At 43.6% G+C, this 26534-nt stretch overlaps 1 protein-coding gene across 4 annotated transcripts in view; it reads right to left on the bottom strand.

The window, feature by feature from the left end:
• Positions 1–26534, bottom strand: part of LOC146863860 (uncharacterized) — a 661357-nt gene that overhangs the window by 596556 nt on the left and 38267 nt on the right. The window contains exon 2 of one of the 4 annotated variants that reach the window (XM_085628584.1): positions 1615–2120. The exons of the other annotated variants lie outside the window; for them this stretch is intronic. The gene's annotated coding sequence lies outside the window, so the exon portion shown is untranslated. The remainder of the gene's footprint in view (positions 1–1614; positions 2121–26534) is intronic. 4 annotated transcript variants of the gene reach the window in all.

The raw sequence follows: 26534 nt of genomic DNA, 5'->3' as shown, positions 1-26534 counted from the left end.
TTCACAGGCACCACATTGGAATTGGGACAGCAGAATCTTTCAAGGTCACAGAGAAGGTACCTCAGTTTGCACAGGTTTCTTTCAATTCCAAAAGTACTCTGAGCATACGCAGATTCAAATATCACCTTGTTCCTCCACATTCTCTTGCTCCTCAAGATCCTACTGTAGTTAGGACCATAACTTACACATGGTTAGAATCCTAATACCCATTTAGCTGCATAATTGCAACCTAATGTTTATCAGCCTTCTCAATCACTCATAGAGGGGCTGCAAAAGGTGCAAGACCCTAGTTTTGAGCCAATGAGATGCAACCATAATTGACTCCTGAAAAAGAAGGCTTGGCTTAAAATCAAAGTGTTGTGCATCATACACAAGATCTTCTTCAGTAAGCACTTATGTTACCTGCAGACCCCTGGCTGGCAAAGAACATACAATCCACTAACCAAAATGCAGGAGGCCAAGCATGGAGGTAGAGCCTTAGGAGCACTGGGACAAAGCTCAGGCATGGTCTATATCCAATGATATTAGATAAGGATAAGAGCAAGGAGTTTACTACAGCCAAGTATAGCAGGTCACTTGCATGTTAGCATGACAGTTTTTGTAATAAAAGCTTGTTTAAATAAAATAATGATATGTTTCAGTATAACACTTCTCTAATGCCTTTTCTCTGACATACGGGAGTGGCGTATCAGGGGGGATAAACATGATTCATTAATGTCAGGATTCTGTATCTCAATGTATGTCCCAAGCTCTACCACGAAAAGCAGGTTGAGAATTTTCTGAAACTGTGATATTCACGGGACCGTGTGCTTTTCAGAAGCTTGTTGGAAAACTTGTGGACAGGATCCTTGATAACATGCAAGGAGTATGATATCTCACTAAACTACCAACAAACCCAAATTCAGAGAAGAAGAGAAAATCAAACCATAACATAAGTTGATATTACTTGTAATTACAGTCAGGTGACAGTGGTACTGAGAGCTGCACTCACAAATTAACCCAATCTTGATGTGGTACAAAAAAGAACACATTTAAAGTGATCTTACCTGAATGCAGTGAGCTAGAACCTTATGAGACCCCCTGCCACCAGAAGGGTTAATAATAGGTAGTAGAAGTATGCAACGTGTAAAACATGTTCACACCACATCTCAAGATACTATGTTTAATGAAAACAAGGTATTACAACTTCGTACAATAATATACAGTTTAATTTTGAACTTGTAATGTAACAAAGCAAGTACAGTTGGTTGGTATGGTCTTTTGTGGAAAACAGTATGAAAATGAAATCAATGAACTATCAAACAATTCAGTTGTAGTGATCCAGGGAAAATTAGTGCTTACCACGACAACTACTTTTTAGAAAATAAAATCACATCTTTATATATTTCTTTGGGCTATGCTTTTTTACATTTACATTTACTTATCGAACTACATACTATTCTATGGGGTGGTGCTAACTTCTTTTAATTAATTACTTATTTTACTATCAAACTGAATGTTTATTATTTATTGCAGTGAGTGACTGACCATGACATCACCCATTGTAGAATATAATAAGAAAATTGATGAACAATCTGTGAATGTAGTAACCATCAAATGTTATAATGTTCCTACCTCTTACTTCGGATGGATAGGTATTAGGGAAGCCTAGTGGTGGAATCCACCTACGTTACAATAAAACTTCATGTCCATGAGTGTTGCAAAATGTCTTCATACAATCTTAGAGAAGATCCATATTGACGCAGCAGGTTTTGTAGTGAACTTATAAACAAAGACACAATCTGCACTTAACATTCAGGAGGTGAAAGTCCATCATCTCGCGGAGCATGTCAGCTGGCCCATTTATCCAGTTCAGAATAACTGTAAGTTTTTTCCTCAAGGGCTTTTGGTATCAACTGCAGAACTGCCTGGATTGATCCAATCTGCACCATCTCCAGCACACTAGAACTGTAGACTGTGAGGCGTTGGTTTGGGCTGGGCGACTGGCTGTAGGGGAGGTGGATGTAAAAGGTTGGGATGCTGGTCCCTATCGTCTACCAGAGCATTCCATGGTCTTTTGGGGGACCAGCCTTTGGAGGTATTGTGCAAGGCCTCAGGCACCATCCTGGTATCTCCAAAGTCTGAAAGACAGGAACAGTGCCATACATCAATACGTATCTTCAGTGCATGAGAGGTTGTTTGTAGACTGTGTCCCTCATGGATCCCTCATAGATTCATGTCCCTGCCTTGACATGTCTTGGAATGGAGCACATGCCCGTCACGCATGCAGGGCTGACTTTGATGAGGACGTCTTCACCCTTCAGGCCCTAGCGAGTCAGTGCCAACAGGTCATATAAAAGACGGTCACCCAGAGATATGCAGCCCCTAGTTTTATTTAGCTTTTCAGTACTTATGGTCAATCGCCATGCTCAGAGTAGGGTAGCAGACTTTGGTAGTCTGAGAAATTGGCTATAATTCCATCGTTTTCCTCTTTGAGCAAAATAATGTGTCCTGGGCAAACCTCAATAAGTTCCTATCCCTCAGTTTCACTATTTATAAACATTAGGAGTGCTTAAAAATAACATTGGCACCGTATGAACCACAATGTAAAAAAAACAAACCCATTACTTTTCACTTGCAAGTGCCCACATGTTGATGCACAATATATCTAGCACATTGACGCTCTCTAGTATAAGAGTAGGTGCTATATAAAATGATAAATAAATAACTACAAGCCTTTTCCCTCTGTTATGCACAACCACCAGGGAGCCAGTCATATGCATACACTGCAGTACATCGTTCAGTTGACTGTGCCACCTAGTTAGAATTTACACAAGCCAATCTATGCAGTCGTCACAAAAAATTAGTGAACACAGAATTCACACATTTGACGTGCTAAAAATCCTTTTGAATTTACCCAGAGTATTTCACTTTGTGCTCAAACGTTGCTCTTGCTCCCATCTGTTGCTATCAAGTAGCAGACGTGGGCATGCCACTGTAGAGCAAACAGCACATCTCCAAAGAGGCAGCAGTTTTTTTGTACAGTGAGAAGCAGCGCAGCCTGAACATTAAAGGCATTGGGGTAAGGAGATTATTTAGGCAGAGGGTGGTACCCTCGAAAAGGGAGAGTAGGAGCTACAAGGGTGTGCAACAAGAAGTCAAAATGAACTTACCCAGGACTTTCATCCCATCCTCATATATCAGGGGAACACTAACGAATAGGCAAGCATACTGCACGTAAACTCCCTTGGTCCAGCCCCCAGCCCCCCAGCCTCACCCAGCAAAACCACAACCCACCAGGTAGGACACAATGTAACTGACCAATAGCAAGCACCACTGGTACTGTGCTCATTACACCAACTAGTGTCCAGTAACTGTCCATTAACAGTAGTCATGCCTTGTGATGGGTCAGAAGGCGCAGAGTTACGGTTACTGCACCAGTGCCGCTGGGCCAGGGCGGCCCCCCCTTGGCACACACATACACTTCCGTGCCATGCTAGCGTAACTGCAGTGAACTGAAGAGAAACTTTCAAATCTTTAGATAGGTGCCATACATGCTGTTTTCACTTCCTGCCACCTACGACTTACAGCGGAGAGGGAATGAACAGCACCAAGAGGCATCTTAAGGATTTGAGGGGCCCTGGGCCAATTGTATTTTGGGGGCCCTTGTCCAGAACAGCTTTGAATTTATGATCCGAATTCAGCCCTTTCATGCACTCTTTGACCTGGTGACTGACAGTGCTGCACAATGGTGCAAATTCTAAATGTGTTTACATCTAATATTAAGGGATAGCAACGTGTGTTTCAATAGTCTAACACTTGTATTTAACAACAGGAGTATAACCCATAAACCACGTTGAGATTTGGGTAGGTACGTGAAACTAAGCAACAGTATCTCAACTGGTATCACTAGGAAAGACGGATAAACATGTATGTACAATACATTACACGAAAAGAAAACGGGAGACTCTGAGTAGTTTTTTGACGCAAGTGACAATGTGCAATCAGCGAAAAACGGCGCAAGGTGCAGATGTGAGCAAGTATATACAGTGAAGATTGAGGTTCAATTCAATGATTTACAATGCACATGAACGAGACGGCATCGCATTGATTGCAGCGCCGCTGCCGCCCCCCCACCCCTGCCGAATTAATTCCGCTATTGAGGTTTCCCCCAGCGGTTCCCACTCCGTGGGACACAGAGGAGCCTCCAAACCTAATCCGCCGATGTCCACCCATGACACAGCGCCCGCATATACACATCGTTTTGATACTTGATGCACTAAGGATCTCCGTTAATTCCTGAAGAGCGTTCTCTCACACCCTGGCTCTCGACGCCACACTTGGACATGGGACCGTGTCCTTCCAGCACCGCCTAAACTGACAACCCGGTCCTGAAGATGATCCTGAGTTATAGGGTCGAAACGTCGTCAAATCCTCAGCACAAATAAAGGCGCACCTCTTTGTGTTCAACTGAAATTCTTGTCATTTTCTTCTAAAAACATTGTAAATCATTGAATTGAACCTCAATCTTCACTGTATATACTTGCTCACATCTGCACCTTGCGCCGTTTTTCGCTGATTGCACATTGTCACTTGCGTCGCCACTATTTGTGTCAAGTACACAATTGAGCACCAAGTCCAATTCGGGTTGTTCACGCAATTTCGTGCCCACATTGCTGTTACAACTGTACCTTTTCCTTTTCAATTTTGATCTTAATTATATGATGCCATGTGCACATTTCAAAAAACTACTCAGAGTCTCCCGTTTTCTTTTCGTGTAATGTATTGTACATACATGTTTATCCGTCTTTCCTAGTGATACCAGTTGAGATACTGTTGCTTAGTTTCAATAGTCTAACACAGCAGCAGCTCATTAATATTACTGCAAATAATCTCTGTGACATGAAACTTTTTGGATGGATGCTGCATCAAATATAAACACTTTTTTTGCAAAATGTCTGTCAAATATTCTCACACGAAACACAAAGTAAAATATATGAAAGGAAAACGGTATTTAAAACCATCTGTTTAAAAATTATTCAAGGTTATCAGGGCAAGATTCACTGCAGAACCGAGCTGGCTCTGTCAGGGGGCCCCTTGAAAGGCTGGGGCCCTGGGCCAGAACCCACGTTGCCTGTGGCTTAAAACGTCTCTGTCAGCACCCACTGAATATGCAGCTGGTGTTCAATTTACATACAAAGTGACACAACATCTGGGCAGTACGCGCGTGTCCTACCACTTTGAACACATAGATGCTGTACTTGGGACGAGCTGGGAGCTGGTTGGCTCCTTCGTAAGAGTACAGGTTACATTGGAACTACCATTAATCTAATGTTACTTCGCATTACTGACCCCAGGCAGGTTACAGTGGAGATGCCATTGATAGGTGGACTCCCCCCTAACCTCCCAAACCATAACCCCATAAAACAGGCAAAGCATACTCACCTGTGAAGATTGCAAGACAAGGTGTGTCATGGTGCACAATTTCTCTTGTTTTATAAATCATGTTTTAATTCATAAAGTGTTTTTAACATATTTGTGTCTCTTATTACAAAAAATATCTGGATATTGGCCGACATTGACTCTATGGAATTGTGCTTATGAGATGTTTTTTTAGAGGTTTATTTTGTGTTTACGAGAACTAGATTGTTTTCGATCCTCTATCTGGTTTTATTTTTTTCAATTATCTTCATGTATTTTATGGAAAATAAAAATATTTTGAAATAATGAAATGGTATATTCAAATGTGCTTATGCTCATGATTTAGATCCCCTGCTGCTGTATTCCCTCATTACCTTAAATTGTTGATGCACTACCTCAGCCTAGAAACGCCATTTCGACATTATCCTCAGCTTATTGTAGCACTTGCCAGTTTGCAAAAGTAATTGTGTTATTGAATCCAGTGAGAAGGGTCCCCTTTTCTGTTTCTGCACCCATTTTGCTGTATCAAATCCATATTGAGGTCTCTCCACAAAGCTTGGAAACACACTGCAGCATCTCACAGCCATGTGGTTCAAGATAATAGCATTGTCGGCCACACTCCTATCTGGAAACTGGCTCCATGACGTGGTAACAGAGGATGACGCGGGTTATTAGAGATATCCACCGACCTCACCCGGACAGCATAAGGACAGGGCAAGGGAGAGCAGTGCCAGGACTAATTACTAGGCATTATCAATTTTCAAGGTGTTTTGATGATGCTGATGCATCAGTGTTGAGGTCTCAAAGTGTCTGCTTCCCATCCTCACCGTGTGCTGTAGGACATCTTGCATGCCAGGCTCTCTCGCGGTTTCACCGGTGCTAAAATCCCTCACAACAACCCCCAGTGACTTCCAATAGGCTCCTGCTTATACAACCACCACACAACCCGCGATTGTGCTGCAGCAGGCAACGGCAGGGCACATTGGAAGGTGCTTTGGGCAACAAAGTACATATTGCACTGCACCATTCATGCACATCATGTACAATACTATTGAGGTTGTACAGTAAGTATCTCAACATTGTCAATTGTCGCCGATTGTGTCCACCTTAACGTATTTCAACTGAAATTGACTTGGGCGAATAGGTAATAAGCAACAATCATGGATAATAATCGTGTGTTAGTGATATTGCGTAAAATCACACAACTATAAATTTATAAAGAAGTTTGTCCATGGTAGGTATATTCATCCTATCTTCCCCCGGCATCAGTGGCATCAATATGTTAAGCCCATGGACACAATTGTCTGTTTCCCTTGATACCCAAAGAGAATTATAAGTACAGTGCTAGAACACAAAACTGACCACAATTCTAGAGCACACCACAAGCACAACGGATGAAGCAGCACCATCTTCTTCTAGCAACAATATACTGCACAGGACCAAGGGGTTAAAGATGAAACTCTGATGCAGCATTATTTGGTCTCATTAGTTGGTAACAATGTACACAAAATAAATAATTTCAAACCTGCAATATGTAGCATACTAGAAAGCCAGAGAGACTCTGTCAATCCAACGAGATGCTCTGGGGAATTGCTCTTGTTCTTCTGCAAAATGTCTTGTCTGGTTGGTTGCTTCTATTCTTTGTACTGATTTATTACTCCCTCAAATGTAATTGCTGGTTCTCTCTGCATATTGCTGACATGTTGCCCCTCATATGTAATTGCTGGTTTTCTTTGCATATTGCTGACATGTTGCTCCTCTGATTATTGTATATACCCTGGTTATGTCCTAATGTAGTCACTACCTTCTATCCCTATCCCTATTTATTGCCTATGTCAAACTTGTGTACAACGTGTTATCCCTGTAGAGCACTCTGATACCCTAACGGGTCACGTTCGCGCTCTATAAAACCTTAAATAAACAAATAGCAAGTACAGCTTTAACCTATGCCAAAAGGTCAGTACTTGTACATTTTTCTTCAATACATTTGTTGAAACCTGCTCACCCTTCCTAAAGAGTACACAGAGGGTTAAGGACACAAAACTGTTGTAAAGAAATGTACAGTAGAGTGGACTTTGAACCCTTGTATACAACTAAAGGAGGTCTTTGTCATGCTATGTTGTGTATATTTGTAAAGAAGATTATCACTCTCGAGGGTATCCTGGTGCTGAGCAGGTGTATGTGCCTTGCCCTGCCTACGGTAGGTCGGTTAATTGAAAAACAAGGTTTTTAGCTTCTTAAAGAATTCAAGTGAAAAAAAGTGTATTTAATATGAACATTATTGCAGACAATTTTTTTAATCAACCTGACTCTGTACAACGATTGTTTGAGGAATTTTAAATGCACTTCTGACATTGTACATTCTTTTATTTTTTTCTCTCTGTGTCCTTGTAAAAGTACAGAGTGGCTGTTAGAATAATTACACTTTGTTAATCATTTGTGTTTCTCTGAGATGGAAAGTCACGCTTAGCTTTTTCCATTCAATTTGCAATTAAGCAATGGATTTGATCCCTTATCTTGAAAATGTAGTGTGTTTAGCTATTCCTTTTGTATGTATAGATGGAAAGAATTTTCCAATGGATTAGGGGTAGGGAAGTGAAGAGGTGTAGGCAGACTTATTTAAAGTATAGTATAAATATGAAAGGAGAATTCTGTGTGGTCATTCATTACCTACACGGAATAACCTTTTCCTTGTTGGTCTTGCATCTGTTCAAGCTTGAATAAACCAAATGTTTTACCTCCGACTCCCTGTACTCCTTTAATGTAAAGTGGACAAGAAGTGCGTTTTCTCAAAGGGCGCTGAACGAGGGGCCTCTACGCGGGAAATCCAACAGCATTTATATCTGTGGCTAAGGTGACACGACCCGAGGCAGAAGGATTGCTGGGGCCCCTGCTCATGAGACTAGTTTCTCGCAGCTGCCATCTGAAGTCCCGAACTGCTGTCCTTCAGCAACAGGATCTCCCTGGCAGAGGTTCCAAACTGGTCAAGCGAAAAGTGGCTGAATTGCAGGGTACAGAGAGCCGGATGTCTAGAGCAACTACCTGGTGAGATTGTTCTGAGATATTTTGTAACAAGCGTTTTGAATTATTAATTAGTTATTGGTATTGAGCATTTTATTGCAATATATTGGTTGGGTTTCAGGTTGGACCTCATAAATAGCCCTGTATTGATTGTATTGGTAAGTTTTCTCATTTAGATGATCTTTGACTTTAAGGCACAGTGAGCAAACTAATGAAATATATTGCACAGTGTCGTTGTTGCTGTTTCATGAGTCCACGCCTGGATGAGTCCCAACCAGTCCCAGTTGAGGGTAGTCCTGCATGAAAGATGATGACAAAATATGGGACAGGTGTGAACTTGTGGAACAGACTCTGGCATCGATATACTAAGGGATTTGAGGATTTGAGATGGCCGCTGGACGGTTCATTTGATATAGATAAAATTCAATATTTGCAGCAATGTTTGTTTGAGAAAAAGGTCAGACAAGCAATGTGGGACAATTTTAATAAATGGGAAAAACATGCTACAATGTTAGTAATTAAAGAACAAAAAGAGAAGGAACGAGAACAAAAAAAGGAAGTGTTGAAGAAAGCCAATGCATACGATCAATTAAAACAAACTGAAATTATTGAATGTATGGATAGAGAGTTTAGAATGACCACTAAAAAAACATACATGACACAAGAGAAAGAACATGTGGACAAGGATGAGATATTAGAGAGACTATTGGAGAATCCTCCACCATATGTCCCACATGTCCCCATACCAGCCGCACAGGCACAAAGTGGTGTACCACTACAGATGGGTCAGCAGGGACATGCACCTCTTGTACCCATTTTAAATGTACCAATCTTCCTGCTCCATTACCAGGTCAGCAACTACCTGTCCCACCCAGACCAATACTTAATCCGTCTGCTGTTCAACAGCAGTCACAAGCAGGACAAGCGACACCTGCACCAAATGTATTGACTACCCCTTGGTACTTTTTTTACCACGGCTAGTGACTGGACAACCCCCTTCTGCATCCAAATCTGATGGAAATGTTATGTTATCAGGACTTGTAGCACAGTGGTAATTTGAGATATAGGAGTGGGAATTTGAGAGACAGACCTATTACTAGATATGACAGAGAGCTGATCCAGAAGAGTTAAAAAGGATAGCCCATAGATGGATGGATGACATAAATAATGCCACCATGAATACTGTTATGCCAACTATAAATAGGTTTGATGTTTTTCAGCAAAACTTACTCATTCAATATATGACGGAAAGGATAGAGGTCTGGTCGACATGATGTAATAAAAATACCCCACAAGAGGTGTGGCATGGTGCGCAAAGTCACATGATCCCTTCCCCAGATGTCCCATGGGCTGTTGAAAATTGTTTGCATTGGGGTGTTTAGGTTAGAAGAAAATATCAAAATATGAATGGGGAATATCCCATGAAGGGAAATACACCCCTTTCCTGCGCCCCCTGCTGCTGTTGGTGTTCCTGTTTAGAACCCCATTCCTCAATCTGTTCATACTCCGTGGAGTATGTATGAATTAATGGTGATACAGAAAGATTTGCCAGACTTTAGGAAAAACCCAAAGGTGTTTTATGAAGCCTTAGAATCAGCCACTAAATTATGTGTAATGACATTCAAGGACTTGGATCTATTTTTTTATGCCTTACTCCCCAGAGAAATATGGAATGGAATACGTAGACATGGTGATTTAGCGTACTTTGAACATGCTTGGGTACATTTTGAAAATCTTGACACACAGAGAAGAGCAGGAGACAGACCAGATCAACTTATACTTGATTTACCTGATTTTATTATTGCTATATTGCTACGAATATTACCAAGGGAAGATGCAAATTGGGATAAAATAGCAACTTGTAAAACAAAAACCTACAGAAGAGGTCTCAGACTATTTTACTAGGATGGAGGAAATATTCAGGGCTCATAGTGGTCAGGATTTGGCAACTGTGACGAGGAAAAGAATGTTTGCTGACAAATTTGTGAATAATTTGATAAAAGAATTAGGAGAGTTGATTAAAGTATCAGAGAGCACCTGGTCAACTAAAGAACCTGCAGATCTTTTGGTAATGGCTACATATTATGAGAATTACCAGAAAATAAAGAAAGAAAAGATGAATAAGAAACTGAAAGAATTAAAAACAATGGTTTTGCTACAGCAAGCATTCCCAGACACGGGAAGACAAAGGGGTATGGGAAATGTGAGGGGAGGTGGACGTGGAAGAAGGGCTGGCAGAGCCTCATCAGCTCTTGCGCAGCAACACAGAGCAGGATTAGGCCAAAATCAGTGTGCCTATTGCTTTTAACATGGTCATTGGAAGGATGAATGCCCTAGCCTACAGGGCCAAGAAACTGTGGCAAGAAGAAGAGGTAGTTCAGTGCCAAAGGGTACAGGGAGAGGTGGCACAAATAGGCAAGATTTCACCCAGCATCAGAATGACAACAGACATCAGAATTATTCTGATAGTCAACAAGTTGACAGAAGTTTTTATACTGAAGATTTCACTGATATAGATTACAATACCTTTGAGTATTCACAATAGGACAGCAATGGAAAGGGTGGAAATAGGGTCATGATTCCACTTAATCAAGCAGGTCCATATGTCACCATGGATATAGAAGGGGAAGTATGTGACTTCCTTGATGATACAGGTGCCACTCGCACCTCTGTGGCTCATGACCAATTTCCAGAGGCTCCCCTCTCCGGCAGAATGAATACATCAGTGAGATTCTCAGGTATCCCCATCAAGAGCCCCATCTCCAAACCCATCGATGTTACTATAGGTCGCTTCACCACCTCTGTCCCATTTGTGCTTACAAAACATTGTGCTGAGAACCTATTAGGTCAAGACCTATTAAAAAAGACTGAATGTTAACATTTATTGTTCGCCTGATGGTGTCTTTATATCAATCGCTTTTGATAATTTTAGCAAAGGTTTACAATGATAGATGTTACTCACCTACCACCTGAATTACAGGCAATTGATCAAATGGTCTGGGCATCGGGAGATAATGATGTTGGTAAAATGGACATAGATCCCATAGTAATCAGTATTAATAAAGGTGTCCCCTTACCCTGCATTCCTCAGTACAAAATGTCCCGGGAGGGAGAGGAAGGTCTCAAAGAGGTTATCTCTGATTAATACATAAGGGGATAATAAAAGAAACAGAAGGCAGCCCATTTAATAGTCCTATTCTTCCTGTTCCTAAAAAACACACAGAGGGAACCCCCCATAAATATAGATTAGTGATTGATCTTCGAGCTATAAATAAAATTGTAGTACCCCAAAATCCTGTTGTTCCTGATATGAATTCTATTTTACCATGATTCCGTCTTCAGCCAAATATTTTACTGTGCTTGAATTAAAAAATGCATTTTTTAGCGTGCCCATTGCTAAAGGAAGCCAATGCCTTTTTTCATTTTTATTCCAAGGTCGTGCCCTAAAATTTACACTTGCTCCTTAAGGGTATGCAGAAAGCCATAGTATATATAGTCAAGCTTTGAAAAAACAATTAGATCTTTTTACCCCCTCAAAAGGCTCTGTATTACTCCAATACATTGATGATCTATTAATTGCCTCAGATACAGAGGAAGGTTGTAAGGAAACAACAGTTAATTTGTTACATCACTTAGTACTCCTAGGACATAAAGTGTCCTTATCTAAAATGCAATATTGTCAACAGGAGGTTGCCTATTTAGGTCACCTCCTGTCAAAGGGGGATAGAAGACTGCACCCACAAAGAATTGATTTGGTAGAGAAAATGAAAAGTCCCCAGACTCAATCTGATGTTCACACCTTTATAGGTATGACTTCTTTTTGCAGGCAGTGGATACCTAATTTATATTTAATTGCAAACACCTTTGATTGCATTAACATCTAAGAATTTTAGTAACCCACTCCCTTGGACAGATGAGTGTGAGCATGCTTTTCAACAACTAAAAAACGCTTTATGCAATGTACCTGCTTTGGGTAACCCTGATTATTGTAAGGATTTTTTTGTTTGTTTGTTCATGACAAAGATGGCTGTGGTCTATCGGTTTTAACACAATCCCATGGGGGGAGGAATAAACCTTGTGGTTATTTTTCCTCCACGTTGGATCCAGTAACAAAGGCTTTGCCAAATTGTTTGCGCTCGGTAGCAGCTGCTGCTGTTGCAGTCAAACAATCTGAAATATACGTTCTAGGTCACAATTTGACAGTTATGGTACCGCAAGCTGTGGATGTGCTACTAAACAAAACTCAGACCCAGCACCTGACCAGTGCACGTTTAACAGGGTATGAGTTAACACTTTTTGCTCCAAATATCATTCTGAAACATTGCAATGTTTTGAACCCAGCAAAAACCAAAGGAAATGATGGACGGAGTGTTGAACATTGCAAGCACTCACCCCCAGTCAACTTATCTGGGTTTAATCCATCACCGTTCTTTAGCCCACTCTGCCACCCCAGTTCAGACATGGCCATATGCAAATCTGTCTGACCCTGTGCCTCATGGGAACAGTCCAGCCCGAACTGCCAAGCCATGTCTTCCCTGGACCGGAAACAAGCTTCCTAGGACCGGTTTCTGGCATTTCAGCCGTCTTCAGCCAGGCTTGCTTGAAGTTGGCAGGGTATGCTCAGACGTGAGTCCCTTGCTCACTTTGCCACTGGATTCAAGCAAGCCTGGCTGAAGACGGCTGAAATGCCAGAAACCGGTCCTAGGAAGCTTGTTTCCGGTCCAGGGAAAACATGGCTTGGCAGTTCAGGCTGGACTGTTCCCATGAGGCACAGGGTCAGACTGATTTGCATATGGCCATGTCTGAACTGGGGTGGCAGAGTGGGCTAAAGAACGGTGATGGATTAAAGCCAGATCAGTTGACTGGGGGTGAGTGCTTGCAATGTTCAACACTCCGTCCATCATTTCCTTTGGTTTTTGCTTTGTTCGCCATAAGTTGGCAGGGTATGCTCAGACGTGAGTCCCTTGCTCACTTTGCCACTGGATTCAAGCAAGCCTGGCTGAAGACGGCTGAAATGCCAGAAACCGGTCCTAGGAGGGTTGTTTCCGGTCCAGGGAAAACATGGCCTGGCAGTTCGGGCTGGACTGTTCCCATGAGGCACAGGGTCAGACTGATTTGCATATGGCCATGTCTGAACTGGGGTGGCAGAGTGGGCTAAAGAACGGTGATGGATCAAACCCAGATCAGTTGACTGGGGGTGAGTGCTTGCAATGTTCAACACTCCGTCCATCATTTCCTTTGGTTTTTGCAATGTTTTGAACCCAGCCACAATGCTACCCCTCCCCAGTGATTCAAGGGAAGATCATCATGATTGTGTGTTCACCATTGAAGAAGAGACAAAGTGACGGGTAGACCTAACAGATACTCCCATATCTGACCCACAAGCAGAGTTTTTTGTGGATGGTTCATGTTTCAAATTACCAGATGGTACAAACACTGCTGCATATGCCATCTCCACACAGTGGTAGAGTCATGTAAAATACCGCAAATGTCAGCACAAGCAACCAAAGTAATTGCCCTTACACAGGCATGTAAATTGAGTAAGAGCTGATTGTAAATATTTATACTGACAGTCAGTATGCCTTTGGCGTTACTCAATCATTTGGACGATTACGGAAAGAAAGATACTTTTTGACCTCACATGGTAGTAAGATAAAATACGGGGAGTTCATAGTAAAATTATTGGGATGCTCTGATGTTACCAAAAAGAGTTGCCATTGTTAAATGCTGTGCCCATAAAAAAGTTATTGAGGAGGTAGGTCACGGAAATGCTTTTGCAAATGAAACAGCCAAGCAAATAGCCAGATCTGAATATAGTTTAATATATGTTAAAGGACCAGCTAGAGGGGTCCCTGAAGTACCATTGTTTAACAATATCTTAGAATGTGTTAGAGAGGTACAACAGGAAGCTACCATGGTAGAGAAAGAGGCATGGCAGATGTATGGTAGATTAAATGATACCTGGTATTTGATAGATCTGTCAGAGAAACAAAGATGGATGCTTCCTGATTGTTATTTTAATGCTATTGTTACTATGGCACATAGCCCAGCTCACATTGGCGCCAAAGGAATTGTGGCAACATTAGACCATGTATAGTTCAACAAACTGATTCCCAGGGTGGCAGAGTCCCATGTCAAAAGATGCATTATATGCGCTATTTATAATCCAGGAAAAGGTACCCCAGTCCCAACCGGCCATTTTGCACCTCCAGATTTGCCCTTTGAATTCCTGCAAATGGATTTCATACAAATGGAACAAGTGGGTGAGCTTAAGTATGTCTTAGTGGTGGTTTGCACCTTTAGTAGGTGGGTGGAGGCTTACCCTCTACGAGATAACACAGCTGCAAAAATACTCCTAAAGGAGTACTTATCAAGATTTTGTTTGCCAAGAGTGCACTGGAGTGAAAATGGGTCACACTTCATTGGCCAAGTGATGGACCTGGTCTGCAAGGGCTTGCTGCCCACCATCCACAGGCTGCAGGTTTCTCGAAAGGAAAACTGGGAAAGCTATGTGCTGAAACAAAATTAAAATGGCCTGATGCTTTGCCCATAGCTTTGTTTTCAACGCGCAATATTGAACACTCAAAAATGGGTTTATTCCCATCCGAAGTAGTAATGCGGAGGCCTGCAAATGTGTGGGGTGTACCTAGTCCTAGGACATTTTGTGAAATAGCATATCCTCTGCTTGTTGATTAATGTGACCAATTGACTAAAGAATTATGTTTGATTCATTCACAGGTGAAGGCCAGTCTCCCTCCTCGTCTTGAAGGTTCAGGTCATAATTTGAAGCCTGGAGACTGGGTCTTCACCCATCACTTTTAGAGGAAATCCAGTCTTGTGCCACCCTGGAAATGACCAGTGCAAGTGTTCCTCGCCACTCAGACTGCAGTAAAGTGCATGGGACACAAACATTAGCTGCATGCCCACCATGTTAAGAAGGCTCCACTGCCTTCGTTTTTTGATCAATGTGTGAAGCAAGAAACCTCTAAACTGGAATCTTTTAATGCTGGTGAGCTGATTGAAGAAGGAGCAGTAGATCATCCACTGGTCAACTTCACTCCTGTTGAGCCCCAATTGATACCAATACCTTTATTTGAGCATCCGGATTGTGATTCGCCTAGGTATAATTTGAGACCTAGTACAGTCAAAAACTATAGACGTTGAATGAAAAAACTATCTAACTAAGCTTGCCAGTGAGGCTTTGAAGTAAAGGACACTGGGAACGTTTGATGTTCTTTGGTAGAATACACAAGGATTTTGTTTTTTAGGAGGTCTTAGCCACGTTACTTTGCTTTTGGCTGTTAGGTGTTTTTGATTTGGTTCTCTTTTTGGAAAAGAAGAGAAAGAAAGGGAGAACGGTCTCAGCATAAAGACAAAATAATAGGAGAAGCAATACTTATCAAGAACAAGTATTTGTACATCACACACACATAATACAATATGGGTAAGACTAGGAGTATTGAACTGAGACAGTTTGGGAAATCACCCTCTGATTTATGTCAGGAGGAAATGACTCCAGTGTCTGGTATACAACAATTTTGGATCAAGAACGTGAAAATGATAGTGCTTCTGTGTCTTTTGATGATAATATTAGGAATGGTAGGGTTGTTCTAGTGGTTAGAAGAAAACCACCCAGTCTCTAAATCAGTGACATCAGTCACCACACCAGTACTAGAGAATCAGTACATAACTCTTGCCCCTCATAAGCAAGCACACCGCTTGCAATATGTGATTAATACATTCATTCAGGTTTTACATAATGCCCATCTTGGATATAATGCTACAGATTGTTGGATATGTGGTTTTCTGCCATCTTCAGTCAAAAGGAAGGCACCTCTTATTCCTCTTCCTTTATCCTTTAATGGGTCTTTTAGTGCCTGGTGGGAATTGAATGTTGCTTCTTATATCAACGTTACTAATAAAGCAGTACAGAGTGAGAATTAGGGATCACCTTTATTATCTATGCTGGCCAGATGCTGTTAGAATCTATGGCACTATGGAGGAGAAGGAGGAATTTACAGGATATAACTCCTCTATGTTATTATCCTTGAATGAGAGAAAACTGCCAAAGGTGGCTATGATGACCATACCTGTGCATCCCCATTAACGCCCCCTTTTGTGTTCAAGGCGAAGGGCCCCTTGCTGTTGGGAATAGTATTTGCTCCCATGCAGTAATATTATTTTGCACTAGTTCTCCATCATTTGTGGCTTCACATAACACCTATTGTGTTTGCGGTAATCAGGCATATGTCTGGCTCCCTAAAGGATGGTCAGGCAAATGCTATATTGCATTTATTCTTCCTCCCACTTACCTTGCACCATCTGATTATCACAGGACACATCAACTTAATAAACGGGAAGTACAGGATGATCAAACACATACCATGCTGCAACAATTTAGTGATGCAATGAAGGGTATAGTGTCTTTTTGGGGTCCTATGGCCAATAGTGTACAGGTGCGCCAATTGATCAGTGTAGTGGAAGCTGTTATTAATGAGACTACTGGTGCACTCAGTAACATTACTATAGGAATGAAAGCTACCCGCCTTGTTTACCTTCAAAACCGGATTGTATTAGACATTCTTTTAGCAGAGAATGGGGGGTATGCAAATTGATTAGCAGTTCCTGCTGTGTATATATCCCCGATAACGCTCCTAATGTGAATTTAGCCATTCAAAAACTTGCTGCTGAAATACATCAGGATACTGGAGACTGGACTTGGTCAGGTTGGTTAAGAGAAGTACTGCTCACATGAGGTTGCAAACTATTAGTGATAGCCTTGGTTATAGGAGGGATTATTTTAGGGTGCTGTCTATGTGCGAGTTGTCTTCCCATGTGTTACAGTATGCTCCTTTCAGCCTGTAAGCCCCCTTCAGTTTCTGTTCCACAACAGAATATGCTTATGATGCAAGAAGAAGAAATATGGAATTTAATGAAAATAGGTGTTAGAGCCCTTACAGATTAGCCGTCTTACAAAAACCCATTTGTTTCTTATTTTCTCTGTTAACAATCCTATAATGGTAAATATATCTGAAAATGAAGTACTGTCATAATATGAGGGGCTAAATCAACTTCTCTAGTACTGATTCTAAAGGTTATTGATAGAAGGCAATTGGTAAATGTTGAACTCTAGGACCATTTGAAGAAAAGTTGATATAATATGAACTGGCGTGCAGACATTTTTTTAAATCAACCTGACTTTGTACAACGATTGTTTGAGGAATTTTCCATGCACTTCTGACATTGTACATTCTTTTATTTTTTTCTCTCTGTGTCCTTGGAAAAGTACAGAGTGGCTGTTAGAATAATTACACCTTGTTAATCATTTGTGTTTCTCTGAGATGACAAGTCACGCTGGGCTTTTTCCATTTAATTTGCAATTAAGCAATGACTTGTGATCCCTTATCTTGAAAATGTATTGTGGTTAGCTATTCTTTTTGTATGTATAGCTGGAAGGAATTTTCCAATGGATTAGGGGGAGGGAAGTGACGGGGTGTAGGCAGACTTGTTTAAAGTATAGTATAAATATGAAAGGAGAATTCTGTGTGGTCATTAATTACCTACACTAAATAACTTTTCCTTGTGGGTCTAGCATCTGTTCAAGCTTGAATAAACCAAATGTTTTACCTCCGACTCCCTGTACTCCTTTAATGTAAAGTGGACAAGAGGTGAGTTTTCTCACAAGAAGAGAGGAGGAGGCTCTGATGTGGAGAGGGAAGGCGCTCCACGCTTTAGGTGCAATGTAAGAGACTGCCTGTACTCCTGATCTGGTTTTGTATATACGTGGGATGTGTGTGAGTAGGAGTACAGAGGAGCAGAGGTGTCTGGATGGTTGGTGGAAGGAGATAGGACTGTTCAAGTTTTTGTGGCCCGAGTTGTGTAGAGCCTTGAATGTGTGTATTTATTTAAGAGTTTTATATAGTGCTAGCCAGACCCGAAGGTATCAGAGCGCTTTACAGCATTTGTCACTCGTAGGACATATTATCACAGTAGTATGTAAAATGACTCAAGATGCATCACAAAATATTGTAGTAAAAAGCACAATGATTCCTGACGAGATTAGTTCAGGGATGGGGGATGGAGGAGGGAGTCATGAGGAGAGTGAGGTAGAAGTCTTAATGTCAAAGTTTCTGTGTGCTGCTATGGGCAGGCTTCGGAGGTTAGGCGGTAGCTATCCATTCAGGAGAGGAGGAGGTCTTTGAGCTGCCTTTTGAATTTTAAATAGCAGGGGGTAGTCCTGATCTGGCCTGGGATGGAGTTCCAGATTTTGGGCGCATTTCCTAAGAAGGATCGAGATGAGGTTTTTTGTTTGCGAGTTTTCGGACGGATAAGGGGTAGAGTGTAGGTACTTCTCAGGCTCCTTGTCTGACCGGCCTTCTGGAGTTTGGAGGCCAGGTAGGCGGGTTTCCCTGTGTGCAGAGCTTTGTGAGTGAGGCAGGCAGTTCTAAAGTTGGCACGCATTTCGATTAGGAGACATTGTAGTGTAGGCGAGATGTGTTCATATTTCTTCACTCCGGTGACCATTCTGGCTGCTGCGTTCAGAGTTGATCTGAGGGGAGCTAGGTGAGATTTTGCTGACCCTTTGATCTGGACAGCACCAGGAATTGAGTAGCCTGTTTAAGGTCGTTGGGAGGGATGAAAGGTGCTCTTTGCAGTGTTCTTGATGTGTTTGATCATGTCTAATTTTGGGTCCAGAGTGATTCCCAGCGATTTTACAGAATCGGCTGGGATGGGGTTGCAGTTGAGAGCATCAATAGCTTTTAGCCATTCTGTGATTTGTGGGTTCTTCTCTTTGTTGGAGATGAGGAGGATTTCCGTCTTGTCTTGGTTTATTTTCAAGTAGTTGAGTGATAGCCAGTGTTGGACTTCTCTGAGCGTGTCGTTCAGCCTCTGAATGTTATCAATGGAGGAGGTTTCCAGATAGATCTGGGTATCTGCATAGAGGTGGAAGGAAATGTTGGTTCCTTTGAGTATGGCAGTAAGGAGTTCCTTATAGCTGTTGAAAAGTTGCAGGGAGAGCACTGATCCTTGGGGGACACCCCTGCTAACGGGGAGTAGGTCAGACGAGAAGTTTTAGATTTTTATTTTTTGGGTGCAGTTCTGTAGAAAAGAGGTGAACCAATGTAAGACCACCTCTTCCGCTTCTACCCTTTCTTGAAGTGCCTTAATGTTTGTGGTCAACTGTGTCGGAGGCTGCCGATAGGTCCATATGTATGAGTAGGCAGGTTTGGTCTGTGTCGAGAGACTTGTGCATATCATCTATTACATTCAGGATCGCTGTCTCTGTGCTGCAACCTTTTCTGAAACCCTATTAGTGAGGGTCTAGAAAGTAGGTGCTGTCCAGGTGTTGAGTAAGTTGAAGGAGAACACAACTTTCCAGGATTTTTGCTAGGAGAGGGAGGTTGGAGACGGGTCTGAAGTTATTAAGGTCATTTGTGTCAGAGCCCGGTTTTTTTAGTAGAGGTGTGACTTGACGATTTTGAGACAATCAGGCATGACCCAGTACTCAGGAAGCTGTTTATAATCTTGGTCCAGAGCGGGACTAGGATGAGTTTGAGCTTTTTGACCAGTTGGGCAGGTATGGGGTCCAAGACGTGTGATGAAGGTTTAGAGTTGGAAATCATTTTGGTGACCTCTGCTTCGGAGAAGGGGGTTGAAAGATTTTCAGAAGTTTGGTGGGTGCTTGGGTGTTATTTCTTCTGTCCCTGGGGGCGAGTTACTGTCGGGGGACTGTGCTGATTGTCCAAGGAGAGTTCAATCTTGTTGATTTTGTTGTTGAAGAAATTGGCAAAGTTATCACACAGGTCTTTGGAGGCCAGAACTGATGTCGAAGGTGGCTTGGCAGTTTGTTGCCTAATGAGATTGAAGAGTTCTTTGGGCCGGTTTTTTGCATTGCCAAGGGCAATACAAAAGAAGGACGTTTCTTCATTCTTTATGTGATTTTATATTTCCTGCGCACTAATTTGAGTCTAGCTCGAAGGATTGTGGACGGGTTGTTCCGCCAGAGTCTTTCTACAGCTCTTAGTTCTCTTTCTGAATTTATGACGGTGTTGAACCACGATCTGGATGGAATGTTCCTGACACTTTTTAGTTTCAAGGGGGCTATTTGATCCATAATGAAAGTCAAAGTGGTGTTGTAGTGAGAGGTGAGTTCTGTTGTTGAGAGCTCTACTGTGGGGATGGGGAAGAGCGAGCTTACCCTTTCCTCTAGGTCAGCAAGGGGAATCTGACTTAGATTTCTAGCCCAGCGTGCGGTGGAGTGGGGGTCCTGCATAAGGGGCTGGCATTGGATCGTTTGGTTGATGTGGAATAGGATGATTTGGTGGTCAGACCAGTCAACAGGCAAGTTGTTGTCGATAGAGACTATGTCTGCTTGAGCGATAATGACGTCCAGGATTGAGCCTCTGTTATGGGTTTCCTCTGTGCAGTGTTGGGTGAGGTTGTTGTTGATTAGAAGATCGTTCAAGGTTTGGATTAGCGAGTTGTTTTCCTCATTCCAGTGTAGATTGAGGTCGCCTAGAATTATGTTGTTGGAGTCACGGATTGAGCAGTGAGTTATCAGGTCGGAAAGGTGTTCTCCAAATGAGGAGGTGTTTCCTGGTGGATGGTAGAGGAGCTGGCAGAGTAGTGTTTTGTTGTCACTCGTCTTAATGATGGCAGTAAGACATTCAAATGATTTGAAGGCATCAGTTTCCTTGATGGAGATGTTGTTCTTGTGTATAATTGCTATACCCCCTCCTCGCTGTTTTTTTTCTGTCTTTGTGGATGATTGCGAAGCCCAAGGGCACAAGCATGTCGGGGAGGGGTACACGGAGAGGAGGTTGGTGTCTGGAGGGGGGAGGTTGGCTTTCGTTGCAAAGGTCTTGGGATTGATTTGTGCGATCTTCTGGAGGGGCTGTCTATCAGGGGATAAGGAGTTGTCAGGCGGGAGTGGTGTGAATGCGAGGGGGCGTTGCGGAGCGAGGGGAAGAGGGGATCAAATGCTTCTAGATTGTCATTATTGGCTTGGATCATGACTGTGCTGTTGGTTTAGATGGTCGCAGAGGTGTTACTGCTATGTATAGGGTGGTTTGGTAGTGTGTGAGGAGTTTGCATTTAGCCTGTTTGTGTATAGGGAGCCAGTGTAGTTCCGAGGTGTTTGTGACGCAGGTTTTATATGGAGGGTTGAGGATAAGTCTGGCTGCTCAGTTCTGGATGGTTTGTAGTCTTCTAGTGAGTTGCTTGGTGATCCAGTCATAGAGGGTGTTCCCATTGTTCAAGTTACTGGTGACTAGGGCATGAGGGACAGTTTTTGTAGTATTACTTGGGATCCATTTGAAGATATTCCTCAGTTTCTTCAGGGTGTGGAAGCAGGATGCAGTGATGGGGTTGACTTTTGTGGTCGTGTCAAGTTTGTTGTTGATGATTACTCCTAGGTTCCTGGCATGGGTTTTGAGTGTGTGTGGGTCCGAGTTTAGCCAGCCACCAGATGGATTCCCATGGTGAGGCGTTCTTGCCGAAGTTCACTATTTCTGTCTTCTCGATATGGAGTATGAGACAGTTAGCTTTCATCCAGTTAGCAACTTCATTCATGCAGGCGGTGAACTTGTTTCTTGTGTCGGGGATCTTGTCCAAGAGGGATAGTATGAGTTATGTGTCGTCTGCATAGGAGATGAGGTTGATGTTGTGTGCACAAATGATGTTGAGGGTGGGGCTGAACGATGAGCCTTGAGGCACTCCTCAGTTGAATTTACAAATAATGAAAGCTTTCTGGATACAAGACCAAAACTATACATCATATCAGGTCAGTCATTGGCACTTACAACTAATTATTTCTTGCACAAGGAGGAGTTTTTACCCCAAGATGAGGAGGGACGCTCCCGCCGCAACAACATTCGCGTGGTGGGCTTGCCAGAGGGAGAAGAAGGAAGGAACCCAGAGCAATACACAGAGCACTGGCTACGCGACCTACCGCCCAAGGGAACATTGTCGTTGCAGTTTGCAGTAGAAAGAGCCCATTGTGTGCCGGCACAGAAGCCCCAACCAGGAGCCAGGCCACGTCCGTTCATTTTTAAACTTCTCAACTACAGGGACAGGGATGCAGTGCTGCACGAAACGCGAAAGCTGGAAAGCCTCAAAGTGAGCGGCAATCAAGTAATGTTCTTCCCAGACTACACTGCCCTCGTGCAGCGCCGCAGAAGCAAGTACACGGCAGTGAGGCGCCAACTCAGAGAACTAGACCTACCATATTCACTGCTATTTCCCGCCAGACTGAGGGTGGTTGTGAAAGGAGGGACCCGCTTCTTTGATTCACCTGCGGAGGCATGGGACTGGTTGGAGGAGTCGGGGCTGTGGACAGGGACAAGACCCCCAGCCCCGGATGGCGACAGCTCACCAGGCAGGAGAAATAGACGGCGTGGAAGACGTGGGACAGTGCGAAATGCAAAATCAGGGACTGCAGCCCGAGCCCGGAGAAAATAAGAATGGAGAGACAAGATGCCCTGGAGGCGGTTACAGCACTTGGAACCCCGCATACTAGAGAACGCTTGGAATCCTATGTACCGGACACGGCGGTGGCCAGCGACTCATCATCATCATCAACTGAAGTATCTGATGACCTCTGCCTGCCAGTGGTAACACCGCAGACTGCTGATGGTATCATAGGATAGAACACTATTGTGTTGAACTCTGTCACTGATAGCTCACGCAAGTAGAACAATGTTTGTTAACCTATGTGTTCTTACACTGTGCTAGAGGTGAGGGAGGATCTGTTGGGTTAATAACCACACACAATCCATTAGGTGACGGCTAGGAGGCAACCAGGCTCACGACTGGACACACTACGCATATTACTACAGGGAGTAAGTGCATCTGGGACAGCACTTAGCCCTGAATCATGCTGGCCAGCTGTTATGACGTTCATTGTTAATCTATTGTTTTCGATGCAGCAGACCGGTACACCTATGCCCACCCACGCACTTCAGGACGCACCCCACCCTTGCAGCCCCCGACGACTACATACTCTAGTAATGGCACGAGCTAACATAATCACATGAAACATACGTGGCATGCACACACCCACGTGGCGCTATTCCATATTCGCTTACCTCCAGAGACACTCGGTCGGAATTGCCCTATTGCAAGAAACACACATGACACAGCCGTAACTGGACAGACTACACAGGCGCTGGAGGGGACAGGTGTATGGCACTGTATATTCAGCACATGCGAGGGGCACGTTAATCTGGGTGAGAGCGGGCGCCCCGTTCGTCTGTGCAGATGTGGTAACAGACCCAGAAGGCAGATACACCTTAGTACGTGGGACACTTAATGGTCAATCAATATTGTTGGGCTCGATATATGCTCCGAATATAGACCAGCCATCGTTCCTAACGCAGTTGTCTTTAGTGTTGACCCCTTACGCTGGGCTCCCCTGGTTATTGGGTGGGGATTTTAACTTGGTGCTCGATGTACACATAGACAGGTCATTCCCCCCTCTTTGTAAGACATCAGATGTGTCACATGTGCAGGCGCTCACAGACTGGCTCTCACACTGGGCATTGTTAGATTTGTGGCGTGTCCTCACCCCAATTTTTTTTTATAATTCTTTCAATTAAACAATTTCGACATAAATCACATCAATCAATTACGAGCGAGCGACTTCACCATCTCATATTACCATCAATAACTTCACAATACAGGTCACATTTATCATATTGGCTAAATTAAGGGGCGTCAAGAGTTTCAACATTGGTCCGTAGTGAAGGCGGGGCACAGATGTCTCCTCTGTATTGGTTCCAAGCTCCCCACACCTTGGCCCACTTCCCTGGGCACCCTCTGGCCACATAGACAGACTTTTCCCTAAACATGCACCAGTCTAGGTCTTCTTCCCACCTTCTCAGTTGGGGCGGTTGACTTCCTCCCCACTGCTGTGCTAGGTTTCTTTTCGCTACCATGCAAGCTAGGGTTGTCCATTTTGTAGTGTACGTGTTGAGGTCTGTAGGCTCCCAAACATTTAAGAAGCACCTTCGAGCCTCGGGTAGTATATTTACACTGAGGACTTCCCGCAGTGTGCGGTGAATGCCTTGCCAGTATGACTGTATGTGCGGGCAGTTCCATAAAATGTGGATGAACGTCCCTATGTCTCCACACCCTCTTCTACACTCTCCACTCTCGGCTTTACCCATCCGTACCAAACAAGGACCTGTGATGTAGATCCTGTGCAATATTTTGAGCCGTACCAGCCTCAGCCTAGCTTGGATGGCTACCTCTTGCGGTGATGAAATTGCCTCTTGCCAGTCCTCATCATCGAGCTCCAAGCCATTGCTGACCCATTTTGCCTTTAGAGCTTGTAGCGGGTCTGCCATGTTATTGATCAATTTTCTATGAACAAGAGAAATGTTTTTTTCCGGTAGATGTCCGTCTAGCAATATATCCTCCAGAGGGGAGGCTTCCGGAAGTGCTGTGTTACCGGGCACCTGGGCGAGTAACGCGTGCCGCACTTGGAGATACCGAAAGTGCTCGGTGTCTGCCAAGCTGTATTGCTGTTTGAGAGAACTGAAGGGAAGGACCGTCCCCTCACCCCAGACGTCTTTAATCTGTGAAATTCCGATGAGGTCCCATTTGGCAAAGCCCTTGGACTTCCAAAGGCTCCCCAGCCTCTCGGAATTCCATTATGGAGTAGCCAGAGTGAGCTTGTCGTCTCATTTCAGGTGTTTATTGGCCGTGTGCCATACATGAATTGAGTGAGCCGTGGGTCCGGTGAGAGGAAATCTACGGGGTTTGGCGTACAACGCTCTGTTGTAGTCCCCCCCTGGGAGCAACCACCTATCCATGGCGTACCCGGGATCATCTGGGTGGTCGTAAATCCCATGGTTAATGGCCACGAGATGGGATGCCCAATAGTATTTCTGTATAACAGGAAGACTGATGCCCCCATCATACCAGTCGAGAGTTAACTTGGATAACGCAATTCGGGGCCTACCGTCCCAGAGGAGCTCCCTCTGGAGATTTTCGATTTCTTTAAAATAAGACGCAGGGACTGGGTCCATTGCATTCTGGAGAGCATACAAAAAACGAGGCAGGGCGATCATTTTAAAAAGGACTGCTCTGCCTAGCAAGGAGAGGGGGAGGGATTTCCAGTGCTTGACATCGCTTTTCAGTCTCCGTATGGGAGGTTTTAAGTTATGGGCAAAACAGAGATTCGAACTCAGCGTCACGAAGATGCCGAAATATTGAAAGCCATCGTTCGCTATCTGAACCAGGCTGTTCCGTGGTATGATGGGCGGATCTCCTTGGAGAACGTAGATTACCGACTTGGACCAGTTTATAGTGAATACGGAATATCTCCTGAATATTGCGAGAATGTCGAGGAGACCAATAAGTGAGGCTCTTGGAGAGGTCATATAAAGGAGAATATCATCAGCATACAATGATATCTTGTCCTCCCAATCCAAGGTCCACCACATTCCACGGATCACTCGATCTTGCCTGATCCAGGCCGCCAGGGGCTCCAATGCCAACGCAAAGAGTAGCGGAGACAAGGGGCAGCCCTGGCATGTGCCCCAGCTCAGCTGGAAATCTGGGGACTTATGGTTATTCACCACAACTCGGGCCATTGGGCCGGAATATAAAATACGGATCCAGCTTGTGAATTCAGGGCCAAACCCTAGTTTGTTCAACACCGCGAACAGGTAAGGCCACTCGACCATGTCAAATGCCATGGTGGCATCGAGTGATACCAAGATAGCAGGTTCCAGTATGGTTGATGCTCTACCGAGCACCCCATGCAGACGGCGCAGATTGAGGGCAGTGTTACGATGAGGTATAAAGCCTGACTGGTCAGGGTGAACCAGGGTGTTGATAACTTTAATCAGACGCGTTGCAAGTTGCTTAGCGAGGACTTTAGGCTCCGCGTTTAATAGCGATATTGGCCTGTAGGACGCGCAGCTGGTTTTGGGTTTGCCTTCCTTTTTTTTTTTTTTTTTTTAAATTTTCAAAGACCTTTATTGGCAAAAAGGAGGATACACAGGGCAGTTGCCCGCCGTTCGATGGGCAAAGACAAGGGGCCGCCAAACAGGCAGAACCCCGCACAGTCAAAAACACAGCCATTCAGCCGACATCCCGGAGGACCG

This window comes from Triturus cristatus, chromosome 2_1, assembly GCF_964204655.1.
Source record: "Triturus cristatus chromosome 2_1, aTriCri1.1, whole genome shotgun sequence".
Classification (NCBI taxonomy): Eukaryota; Metazoa; Chordata; class Amphibia; order Caudata; family Salamandridae; genus Triturus; species Triturus cristatus.
The sequence above is the reverse complement of the archived record's forward strand: the minus strand, read 5'-3'. Positions and strand labels throughout refer to the sequence as shown.